The sequence below is a fragment of the Sapajus apella genome, unplaced genomic scaffold, assembly GCF_009761245.1.
Source record: "Sapajus apella isolate SASKATOON/1434 unplaced genomic scaffold, GSC_monkey_1.0 scaffold148, whole genome shotgun sequence".
Lineage (NCBI taxonomy): Eukaryota > Metazoa > Chordata > Mammalia > Primates > Cebidae > Sapajus > Sapajus apella.
The window spans coordinates 2343357-2356554 of NW_022437088.1; the positions used below are offsets into that span (position 1 = coordinate 2343357).

The 13198-nt window shown below is 42.7% G+C and overlaps 1 pseudogene; it reads right to left on the minus strand.

The window, feature by feature from the left end:
- Window positions 1–11462: 11462 nt before the first annotated feature.
- On the minus strand, window positions 11463–11581 carry LOC116541178 (annotated as a pseudogene).
- Window positions 11582–13198: the final 1617 nt, after the last annotated feature.

Below are 13198 nucleotides of genomic sequence, written 5' to 3' on the forward strand. Positions count from 1 at the left end.
AGCTGGGGAGTTTCCTCCTCTCTCTCCTGTGCTCAGCTCCTGTGCCACTTCTAAGAGTCTAGCTCTTGAGGTCCCCAAATCAGGATTTTCCTCTGCTCTGTTCTGGGGTACTATGTTCATTTGTAAACACTCACTTATGTATTCCTCTCTCTCTGTGGGTATGCATATTTTAATCATTGAGTTTCCCACTAGATTATAAGCTCTGTGAAAGCAGGAACCATGTTTAGCACACTCATATACACACCTGGTCCTGGTGTGTAGCAGGTGCTCTGTCAGCATTTTGGACAGGCTGAGCCTCAGGTCTGGGGAACATGTGCTGTGATGGTCCATTGGCATGTCTTGGCGAAGGGGCCAAGAGCAGTGGCTTTATCTGGGTCTGTCCCCACTCACCTCCAACGGGGGTGAGGATGGGGGAAGCGCCCAGTGTGTAATGATGAAGGGGTGAGAAGGAAACTGACTTGAGATGAAACCAGATTCTAGCAGACTTACAGAGCAGATACCCATAAGTGGATAATCGAGAGGGGTGAGGGCCTAATGATGATTGATTGTCCTTTCTGCTTGCAGACTCTGTGCTAGGCACATGGTACATGGAATTTCATCTAATCCTCAAGACAGCTCTCTAGGACAGATACTGCTCTTCCTATATGACAGTTGAAGAAATGGAGGCTCAGCCTGGAGAGATTAAGTGACTTCCTTAAGGTCGCATAGCTGGTGCCTGTCAATGCTGAGCTGGGTTTCTGTTCCTTTGCCCATACCACACCAGCTGTTTGGTTACTTACATTCCTTTTACAGTTGGTGACTGGCAGAAGACAAAATTCTAGGGATTTCCTGACTCAGAGTTCATTGGAGTAATCACTTCCCTTGCTCTAACAACATTCTACAATTAATAGGTGGTGCATGTAAAACCCTCTGTAAATGCTGTAGCTCCGAATTCATGCGATAATAACAACCCTGGCCCTTGCAATGCAGCCCAAGACTGCTTTGATGTGTGGCCACCGCATCATGCTGTCAGCCTCCACTTCCTCATGACTGCTCTTAACCCACCTCTCACGCCTTCCTGCCCTTACCAGGCCAGTTTTTCAACCTGACTGCAAGACCCTGGTTTGTCTTGATTTAGTGTCATATTAGTGGTGTTCCTTTAGTTTGCATCTGTTGAAATCTTCTTAAATTTTGATGTTGTCATCCTCTATGAGTCACTGCTCACTTCTTTTTTTTTTTTTTTGAGACAGAGTTTCGCTCTTGTTGCCCAGGCTGTAGTGCAATGGCGCGATCTCGGCTCACCGCAACCTCCGCCTCCTGGGTTCAGGCAATTCTCCTGCCTCAGCCTCCTGAGTAGCTGGGATTACAGGCACGCGCCACCATGCCCAGCTAATTTTTTGTAGCTTTAGTAGAGACGGGGTTTAACCATGTTGACCAGGATGGTCTCAATCTCTTGACCTCGTGATCCACCCGCCTCGGCCTCCCAAAGTGCTGGGATTAGAGGCTTGAGCCACCGCGCCTGGCCGACTGCTCACTTCTTTATCGTCAGCTTTTTTTTATTTTTTTTTTTTTTTTTTTTTTTTTTTTTTATGTTGAAAGACAGGGTCTCGCTCTGTCATCCAGGCTGGAGTGCAGTGGCACGGTCTCAGCTCACTGCAGCCTTGACCTCTTGGGGTCAAGCCATTCTCCCACCTCAGCCTCCTGATTAGCTGGAACTATAGATGTGCACCACCATGCCTGGCTAATTTTTGTATTTTTTATAAAGGCAAGGTTTCACCATAGTGCCCAGGCTGGTCTTGAAGGGCTCCTAGGTCTCCTGGGCTCAAGGGATCTGCCCACCTTGGCCTTCCAAAGTATTGGGATTACCCCTGGCCCAGTATTTTTATTCAAATCCTTCATTATCACCCATGCCCCAAACATCTACATCTATTGGGCCATAAGTATCAGGAACCTTTGTATAGATCGCTCCATTTGACCTTCACGAGAACTCTGTGAGGAGGGCACTATTATCCCCCCACTTCACACATGAATAACAGACTCAGGTAGCGTCTGGTTCCCTGCACCACCATAGCCTTGTGTAGATTTTGCAGAGATCTACCCCCAGGCCGACGGTAATCCATTAGCCACAAGTCACTGCTTCTGTTCATTGCACCAGCCACAGAGCACTAATGGGTGCTATCTATCATCCAATCCTGGTAATTCTGTGACTGCTGAGGAAAAGAAGGATCATGGCTGATGTGTGTGTGTGTGTGTGTGTGTGTGTGTGGTACCAACACCACTGCTCATTATTATTAATTAGTCCATTTTCCTTATTGAAGGCCCACAATCATTTCATTTATCACCAATATTCTCATGGGTCCCAAATCTGGAATTCTTATTATTGACTTTCACTGAAAGGCACGAATATCCCTTAACTCCATTCTTAACTTGGCTTTCTTCTCTTAATCTTCTTACACACATGTGATGAGGTTCATGTTTCAGAGATGCCTGTTCTGGTATTATGGCCAACTGACCCTGAACCGGCCCCTAGCCGTCCAAGTGAACTTTGGGCACACCACCCTAACACTGAGCCAGGCATGTGGGTGACAGTATGGTGTTCATATAGTAAGACAAGAGTGACACCGAAGGACTCTTATGCTTGATTCGTGCTGTGGAACCTGCATGGAGCTTCATGATGTGTAGCCTTCGGGTGTTTAAGGAAGTTAAAGGTGTGTTGCTGTTTAAAAGCACATGGAGTCTTGGTTCAGATGCTAGATTCAATGAAGCCAAAGATACTTGTTCAACCATTTGCTTTGCTATTCTGTCAAATTTGGGCAACAATGAAATTCTGGGTTGCTATCTAAAGGAAAGAGAGGAAGAACTCACAATGTTGTAAGTTGAAGGATAAAATACATATGTTCAAACCAAGCAAATTAAGAGCAAGAAATATTGCTTGCTTCCCTTAGGGGGGCTTTCATTTAGAAATGAGGGGGATGAAGGAGGGAGGGGCCCGCCAGGGACCAGAATTGTGCCTACGGGGTCTCCTCCCCATGAGGTGACACAGATCCCCGGAGTCCTGTCATTGACAGGACCCTCTGTTCATAAGCTGCGGACATCAGGACCTTCTCACATACTGTTTCCTCTGTCTGGAATGTCCCTCCCATCCTCATTTCTTTTTCTGGCCAATTTATATTCAACTTTCAGTTTTCAGTCTTAAGGTCATGTCTTCAGATAGGAGCTCTCCTTCCTCCCAGCCATAAATTCATTCATGAACTTGCCCATTTCCAATGTTGCGTCATTTAGAGCTGTATCTTTAATCCTGTGGCTCCTTATTTTATGTCTGTCTTCCTCACTGGCCTGTTCCATTTGTGACGGCAGGACCTCCCCAGTGCTTCCCTAGCTCCTGAATGATGCTGGATACACCAGCACGTAATGCTAGCTCCATAAATATTTGTGGAATGAACGAATGGCTTCAGCATCTTCTTTTGTAAAACAGCGGGGTTGCAACTGGTGATCTGGGAATTTTCAGGTGTGAAATGCTTTGGAGTCCAAGAGTCCTAGTGTGACCCCTAAGTTCCAGTGGCTGTTGGTGAGGAAGGTGGGTTAGGGAATAGCGGCCGAAGGGCGCTGGAGTCCTGCCCTGCCTCTCCAGTAGATGGTGCAGGTGAGCTGGCTCTGTGGTCAGGGCTGGGGCTGGGCCAGCCCTGGTGGGTGTGGAGTTGAAGTGCCCTGAGCTGAGCCCAGACCTGTCTGGTGAGGAGGCGGGGCGCCCAGCAGGTACAGACACAGTAAGGAAGGGAGAATGGCTGCAGATGCAAACCTGCTGGGACAGTTGCTTGCTACACGGGTGGGTGGGGGCGGGGGTTGGCATCCTGGCCACAAAAACTGCTCTTGGCACATAGGCTGTCTGTCCCGAGTTGGAGGTGAGAGAAGCCAAGCCTCCCCTGCCTCCGGGCTGGGGCCCCAGCACTGCCTTTTGACAAGTCTCCTACCTGTCTAGGCTCCTGCTAGCACTGTTCTCACTTAGATTCATGCCCACGTTTTACCTCTTTCCCAAGCTTCCTTCCCAGCCCCCTACTGCTGAGCAGAGGAAATTGAGGCCATCTGGCAGGATCTCTCTCCACTTCCTGCCACCTTGCAAATGTCTTGCAACCACATTCCCAAAGCTTCCCCGACATCAGCTTCAGAAGGCCAACTTTCCACTCCTTCCCTTGATCCCATCCTGTTCAGGTTTCTTGAGCTCTTTTTTTTTTTTTTTTTTTTTTTTTTTTTTGGCTGAGTTTTGCTCTTTTTGCCCAGGCTGGAGTGCAATGGCGCAATCTCGGCTCACCACAGTCTCCGCCTCCTGGGTTCAAGCAATTCTCCTGCCTCAGCCTCCTGAGTAGCTGGGACTACAGGCGTGCACCACCATGCCCAGCTAATTTTTGTATTTTTAGTAGAGACGGGGTTTCACCATGTTGACCAGGATGGTCTTGATCTCTTGACCTCGTGATCCACCCGCCTCGGCCTCCCAAAGTGCTGGGATTACCGGCCTTGAGCTCTCTTTTTAAACTCAGCACTTATACCTCCTAAATTTATATTTACGGTGGACACATTTTTCTTTTCCTTTTTTATGTTTTTAAGATACAGTCTCACTCTGTCTCCCAGGCTGGAGTGCAGTGGTGCAATCTCAGCTCACTGCAACCTGGGTTCAAGAGATTCTCCTGCCTCAGCCTCCTGAGCAGCTGGGATTACAGGCATGTGCCACCATACCCCACTAATTTTTGTATTTTTAGTAGTATTGGGTTTTCACCATGTTGGCTAGGCTGGTCTCGAACTCCAGACTCAGTTGATCTGCCTGCCTCGACCTCTCAAAGTGCTGGGATTACAGTCATGAGCCACCACACTTGGCTGCATTTTTCTTTAATAAGGTTCAGATTCTGCCATGTATTTATCTCTCCACCTGTCTGCATCATAGAAGGTCTAAAACATGCCCCATACCAAACTCCTGATGTTGCCTCCAAAACTGCTCCGACCAGTCTTCCTCAGCTCAGTAAGCGGCACTTCCACTCTCAGGTGCTCAAGACAAAACCCTGGGTTACCACTGACTCCTTCCTTTCTCCCACCCCCCTCATCTGGCTTGTTCTACCTTAAAAATGCGTTATTTCAGCCATTTCTCAGCCCCTCCCTTGCCGCTACTCTGGCTCAGGTCACCATAATCTTTCACCTGAAGTACTACGATAGTCTCCTATTCCTTCCCTCTGATCCTGATGTCCTTCAGCCCTTAAGTCTATTCTCAACACAGAAGCCAGAGAGATCTGGTTAAAATCCACGTTAGATCCTGTCTCCTCGCTTAAGACCCTCTGATGGCTCCCCATGTCACTCACAGTAAGAGCCAAGGTTGTTACTATGACTTAAAATGTCCTACATGATCCAGCTTCTCTTTCCTGCCTCCGACTACACCTTCTACTCTTTCTTCTCTCTCTCACTGTTTCAGGCTTGCCGTCCTCCTTGGCGTTCCTTGGCCATTCCAGGCAGGCTTCTGCCTCAGGGTCTTCGCTTTGCTGTTCCCTCTGCCTGTGGTGCTTTTCCCTCAGATACTCACACGACCCTCTCTCTCATATTCTTTAGGCTTTTACTCAAATGCCACTTTCTCAATGATACTTTCCTTGGTCACCCCACCCACAGCTGCGACACCCTTCCTGCCAGCACTGTCTCCATCCTCTGCTTTCTTGCACACTCTTTCAAAAAATTTACTCATTTATCTTGATTATCTCCCCCAGCTAGACTGTCAGCTCTGTGGAGGGCAGGGGTTTTCAGGTTGTTTTGTTTTCTGCTGAACATCAGCATCTCAAAAAATGTTCTTGTACATAGTAAGAATCCAAAAAATATTTGTAGAATGTAATTAATGAATGCGTCTTCACATACTCTCTTCCCCTCTTCATAATCACAGTTTATAAAGGTACTCTTTCATCCTGAAAAAATCTGAATAAAACAACAACAAAAATAAACCTGTTTTAACTCCACCGCTCTCTCTAGTTATTTTCGAATCTCTTTTTTATTCTTTTCACTCACATCTCTAGAGAGAGTATTCTCTTTCTCACATCTTATTTAGTCTGCAATACAGCTCTGCCCTTACCCCCACCTGGCGCTGCGCCACTGGAATTGCTCTTACTTGGTTTCCTAGGGACATTGTAAAAGTCAAGTCCAAGGGGGCAGTTGTCACTCACTTCCCTTCTAACAGTCTTTGCTGTATCTGACACATCTGAAGATTTTCTTACATATTTTTGAAATCTTTCATTGTCTGTGGCTCTGGTGACAATACACCCTCTGGATTTTTCTTCTTGTCTTTTCATTGTTTTTCTTAAGGGCTCCTTTCCCTCCGTCATGATTAGGATCCTCTCCAATTACTTTCCCTGAGTGATGTCAGCAGGCATCTAGTCGTCATGTCTTCTTAGGCTCCTCCAGGCTGTGACGGCTTCTGGGATATCCTTTGTTTTTGATGACTTTGACAGTGTTGAGGATTACTGGTCAGGCATTTTGTAAAATATCCCTCAAATGGGATTTGTATAATCTTTCTCATGATGAGAATGGGGTTACCGGCTTTTGGGAGAAAGGGTGCAGAGATAGCAATGAGCACCTTTAGTAGCCAGATCTTGATTTTTAATACCATTTTCTAAAAAATAAACCAGAGCTCTTGGAGAAATGGCTGACTCTAGAAGTGGGAAGAAATATATAATATAAGCTTGGAACCTCTTATACTACCTGTAAGTAAGGCACCACTCAAAAATAGCAATAGTAAAATGGTGGGATATATTAAAAAAATACAGGAACCAACAGAAACAGTTCCTAATGGCCAAAATGAAACATTTTGAACAAGAACATAAATGAATTAGTATCGGATTATAACCAATACTAATGTGGTCGTTACTTAATAATTTGTGTCAGTTGCATAACACCTTGAGAAAATGAGAGATGAATTTCATCATGGATGAGGGAAAGAGGATACCCTCGGGTGAAAAGCTTGGAGGATCATTCTGGGGGCTGGCAGGGGGCGGGGTGGGGGCAGTTCAGGCTGGATTAGACCCCAGAAGCTCCTTGAAGCAGAATTACCTTTTTCTGTGGAAAATGACTTCTCAGTTTCGCCCTCCACCCCTTCTCTCTGCATCTCCCCATTCTTCCTCTACCATAATGGGCTTTGTGTTGAGTTTAAGGTGATGACCACAGTGAAAGGAAGCAGTAATAATGATAGAAACACAAAGTTAGACACATAAAGTTAGTGTCCTTGGATAGACTGGCTAATCCCTCTGAACCTGAATTTCTTCATCTGCATCTACAAGATGGTTGCTGTGGGAAACTGTTTCCACAGTGATGGAGTGACAATCTTTGAAGTCATATGAATTGTTTGTTTTGCTTCTATTGGTATTTTGGTATTTTCTTAGAAGACTCAGTGACTTAAGAAAGGTGATAACTCTCAATGAATGCCAGTGGGGAGCCCAAGGTGGCCTAGTTGCTAAGGGCATGGGATACAGTCTGCAAACTCAAGCCTGTCCGACTTCAAAGGGCACTTTCCTCTAGCCTAGGCTATTCATTTACTGCTAATGTCCATAAGGGATACAGCGATACTCTATCCCTTTTTTTGTGTGTGGAGGTTATGACTAAACCCAATGATTCCTGGTCAGAAAATAATGAATACCCACAAGGCTACCTGTTCAACACTGAAGGGAACAGCAGATTTTCAGGTTGCAGAGGCTCCAGGTGTCGGACATAAGGTGCAGTGCTGCTGTTCACCAGCAGGGGGCAGGTGAAGTCTGCCCTTGCTCACGTGTGGGACGCAGGTGGCACCTGAACGCTGCATCAGAGACTTTCAGATAGGTTGAGACCATGAAGTAACAACAATGACTTCCATTCATCTAGACCGAAATTTGTAGCTGTGAGCTCCACAGTGGCTGTGACCTGGGCTTTATTACTCTCATTTTAGGGAGGCTCAGATAGGTTGGATGATCTGTTCAAGGTCAAACCTTGAACTCCACTTTTTAGGCTGTTTCTGGCATGTCACACTGGCTCTTTGGTATATCTGACAATTGAAAACATATTTTTCATAAAGACCTTTCCATATACTTACTTTTACCTTCTATTTAACTGCCATTCACCAAAGGATTTTCCATATCATTGAACAGGAACTCACCATCTCCAAATGCTTTCTTTAGCAACGGAGGGAACAGCTTTGAAGGGAACTGTTGAGTGCTGCTTTTCATAGGTCTGGCCACAGAATTCAGGGAAGTCTTTTATTTGCTCATTTATCAAATTTATGCTAGTTATTTGTTAAGTAGTCACAAAGTCAAAGTATTCGTCTGTTCATTTTGCCATCACAAAATACCATAGACAGGTTGCTTTAACAGCAGGTATCTATTTTCTTTTCTTTTTTTTTTTTTTTTGAGATGGAGTTTCGCTCTTGTTACCCAGGCTGGAGTGCAATGGTGCAATCTCGGCTCACCGCAACCTCCGCCTCCTGGGTTCAGGCAATTCTCCTGCCCCAGCCTCCTGAGTCGCTGGGATTACAGGCACGCGCCACCATGCCCAGCTAATTTTTTGTAGTTTTAGTAGAGACGGGGTTTCACCTTGTTGACCAGGATGGTCTCGATCTCTTGACCTCGTGATCCACCCGCCTCGGCCTCCCAAAGTGCTGGGATTACAGGCTTGAGCCACCGCACCCGGCCAGGTATCTATTTTCTTACAGCTCTGGAGGATAGACAGTCCGAGACAGAGAAAGAAAGCAGGCAAGATCAAGTTCTGATGTTTCTTCCTATCAAAGAAGTAATCCCACCAGACCAGGGTAGCCTCCTCATGACCTCATCTATCCCTAATTACCTCCCAAAGCCTTCACCTCTAAATACAATCACAATGGTGGTTAGAGTTTCAACATATGAATCTTGAGGGGAACACAATTCAGCCAATTGCAGTGTATATGCCAATTAGCATAGGGTTATTAATATATCTATATTTCTCTCTATTGTAAGAAGTTTTAACTTTTTCCTCATATTAGTTTGGACATCTTCCTCTATGCTGTTGTTGGGAAGTTGAATTAGTCAAGATAGGCCTTGCTAGCTGCCTTTGTCCTCTGTCAACCTAAATAGCCACCACAGAGAGGCTTTCTAAAAGAAAATAATATTTACTTGGGAATAGGGCATTGTTCAGTGATGCAGTGTTCAGGTGCCACCTGCATCCCACACGTGAGCAATGAAAATATGTGTGCCACAGTAAACTATGTACATATTCAGGGAAGTAAAGGAAGACAAAGGTTTTCAAAGAAAAAATGAGGAGGATTACATAATTGTTTTGAGATAGTTAGCCTTTTCTTCAAGGATCAGTAATAAGTGTGATGCCAGTACAAAGCTGGGCAGATGTCCTCAACAGAAGTATTTTTTTTTTTTTTGTATAAGGTTGCAACAGCCTTTGTATGAGTCATGGTTTTTGTAGTCTTTCATGATTGTTTTTGTTATCAGGCATTTATGCATGAGAACCCTCTCTTCAAGGACTTTCCTGACTGTTTATTAGGGATTTTCTTAAATTTTAATTTTTATCAAGATCTTTTTCTAAAAACACCACTAATTAATCATCCTGTAGTTAGCTTTTGATGTCCATTGGTGCCAGGAAGGACCTGTCCTTGATTACTGATAGAATCAGTGTCAAAACTTTTTAACGCACATTTGAACAATAAGGGAGTTCTGAAAGGAGTGGCTCTCAGGCGAAGTCTGCCTGGAGTCCATTAATTAAGTTCAATTTCATCTGTTCTGTAGTCTTTGCTGTCATCTCAAAGTGCTGCAACAGCATTATGCTGTTAAGAGTTGTACTTCTGCAAAAATTGAACAAGTAACAGACGCAAAAAGTTTGAAAAGGGAACATACCCAATAAAATCAATGTTAATATGACAATCTCAGTTTGCATAATGGTTTTGAGCTATGATCCTAGGCTTAAATATAACTAACTGAAAGAATAAATCAAATAGTAAGTATCCTGCCAAGTGAAAAAGGTAGCATTAAGAGGGGTTAGCGTCTCATTAAGATACAGAGTCCTGTTCAGATATCTTGGGAAAAGCTATCTACAGCATGAAAGCATCAACTTCTTGTACTGGCTTGCAGTTTGAATGACATCTGGCGGTTTTGTGAAGTTTTTGGGTGGTCTATATGTCAGGCATAAGACTTGTTCCTTAAAAGTAGTCTAGTTTCTGCTGATAAGGGTTTAGACACAGAAAAGTTCTCATTTTTAGTGGTTCCATGGAGGAAAGTTGGATTGGAGAAATCTAGAACAATTCAGGATCTAGTCTAGTCTATAAGTGGATAATAAGAACACAAAAATAATGAACAAAACTACAGTGTAATAACAAGTGTATTATAGCTTTTCTTTAGAAACATAAATTTTTTTCTATACACTAACCGCATAGGAAATCCCAGATTTAAAAAAATCTCTTGAGGCCAGGAAGCCAAATCAAGGCAGACTTTAGATATTGTCTATAGTCATGGCCAGGTGTGGTGGCTCATGCTTGCAATCCCAGTACTTTGGGAGGCTGAAGCGGGTGGATCACTTGAGGTCAGGAGTTCGATACCAGCCTGGCCAACACAGTGAAACCCCATCTCTACTAAAAACACAAAAATTAGCTGGGCATGGTAGTACAAGCGTGGTGGTGTGCATGCCTGTAGTTCCAGTTACTTGGGAAGCTGAGGCAGGAGAATCGCTTCAACCTAGGAGGTGGAGGTTGCAGTGAATCGAGATCATGCCACTGCACTCCAGCTTGGTGATAGGGCTAGGCTTTTAAATTTCTTGGGCCTGTTAGGAAGTAACAATTTTTATTCATTCACTGTAAGGCTGTAAACCTTTGAAGCCACGTATTTTATGCACATTCCCAAATATGATATTTTAGTCAAAGCCTTGGTAATATAAAGAATGTTTTCGATTGTATCATGTTATAAATAGAAAACAGATTCTTATTGACCTTATTTAAATAACCATATTGCTAAAAACATAGTAAGAATAGTTTCTAAATTTTGGAGGAATCAAGTAGGGGGAAAAAACAAATATTTCCACCTTTGTTCACAACGTATACTTTACCAAATTTTGTAACATATGGCTAGCTTAAGAGAAAAATTTCCTGAAATCTGTAAAACAAAACATGTAAGGAGCCAATAACATCTTAAGTAAAAGTCATAAAAACATTATCAGTTGTTCAATCATATGCAATTAACTTTGTTCTGCTTTATCTTATTTAGCAGTTTCATAAACCCATCAGTTTCTTCATTTGAGTTGTGAAAACATTTTATTTAGTTCATTGATCTTAAAGTTATCAGAAATCTGTGTACATGACTACTGGGTAGAGTCTTTTCCATGAAAAGCAATTTTAAAAATAGTCAATTGCAAATGCTTTTAGAGCAAAATCAAAGCAATTAACTGTGGATGACAAAAACTTGAAATAGCTGTGGTTAAAAATCTGACGGAAGTTCATTTTATAAATTTATTTTCTTTTTAAAAGCCCACAGCACCTGGTAGTCCCAAGTGGTCTCCTATCCAAGTACTAACCAGGCCCAACCCTGCTTAGCTTTCAAGATCAGACAAGATCAGGCATGTCCAGGGTGGTATGGCTGTAGACAGAAGTTCAAAATTAAAAAAGAAATTTATTTATTTCTATTCCACACAGCATTTTAAGAGAACAACCAGAATTATGGCTGACAATGTCAGACACATTGAGAACTTCAGACTGTTATAAATTTATATTTCCAGAAGATATCTAGATTGTTAGTTACCATGAAGCTGTTACAATTTGTAAAGCTATTTATCTGAAAGCTTCTAAAGACCATTTAAAAAATCTTGGCTGGAATGTCAGAAGCAGAAAGTTTTCTCTCAATGCCAGAAGAAAAGTCAGCAGATTCCAAATAGGTAGAAAACAAACAAACAAAAAACTAGAGACACCGGCAGAGAATTTAAAAGGCTGTAGATGCAGGTTTTAGTTTTTTTAAAAAACATTTTGAATAATGGCCATTTTTACTCTGAGTTTTTCTTGATGTAATTTACCCATCAGTTTAGAAATATGTACAACAGTGGGCCATAGTATGTATGTAGCAAGCTGGAGTTTGAGAAAAGCTGGCATGTCTTAATGTTTGAAAATACCATTCCATTTCTCATTAATTTATAAAAAGCAAAGAAAATGTCATAAGTACCATCAAAGTCAAAGTGTATCAGGAGTTTAGATCAGAGTTTTAGTGGTGGTGACTGCTTTAGTGGCATTTAGTTAATCATTCTGTATCATCCATTTAGAATGTTTATTTTTGCTCTTAGAAGATTTTTAGAAACAAGCAAGGGGAAAAAACCCAAATCATTTACAGATGTGCATAACCGAATTGAAATAAGAGTGATCACAAAAATTTTAAACCAGCCATGCAGATCAAACAAAATATTTAATTAGGTGTGCAGAAAAAACAAAAGTAAATTCACCAGCAAAGACATGCCTCAGAGACAGAATGTAAATTATGTAGAAACCAGAGCACTCAAGCCAGAAGGACAGTGGTCTTTACACCAGAAAGGACTGGCTAGAAAAGACAAAACGTTTTTTTCTCATCCCAGTAGGGATGTGAGGTTCTCAATGAAAGGTGGCCTTAGATTCAAAACAAATCTTGAATAAAATAAAAAGTCTTTACCAAAAAGAGGAAGGATTGGCCTGAAGTCAAACCCAATGGAAAACTGAAATAATGTCTTAGCTTTTGCTCCCATAAAGAAGTAGACTTGAACCACAGGTTTTTGTGTAAATAATTTTATTAAGAAAGTGCTTTTGAGAGAGATCAGTAATAGAGTGGGAAAGCAGAAAAGGAAAAAGGAAGAAGTCATATAAAGTTGCCATTTCGGCAAAGTTCCCCGTTTAACCTGACCCCACAAGAAAGTCTTGGAGTATAAACCACATCTCAGAATTTTTTGCATCCTGAGTAAATGAGCTGAGCTTTTGAATGCCCATACATTATAGTCTTTGATTCTGGGTTACCTTGGAATGCGGCACAAACAACTCTTAATGATCCTGGCTCTTCATGTGTGTGAGAAGGCTCTAGTGCCAAGGATGATCTCCTGAAAGTTTCATATGTAAGCTGTGTGCAGCAAAGCATGCAGAAGCTGGGGAACAGTCACACATCAATGGTTAAAGTGATGCAGGATATCTGGGCAGGGCATCAACAAGGTCATTACAAAGAATCATATTAGACTTTTTTTTTTTTTTTTTTTT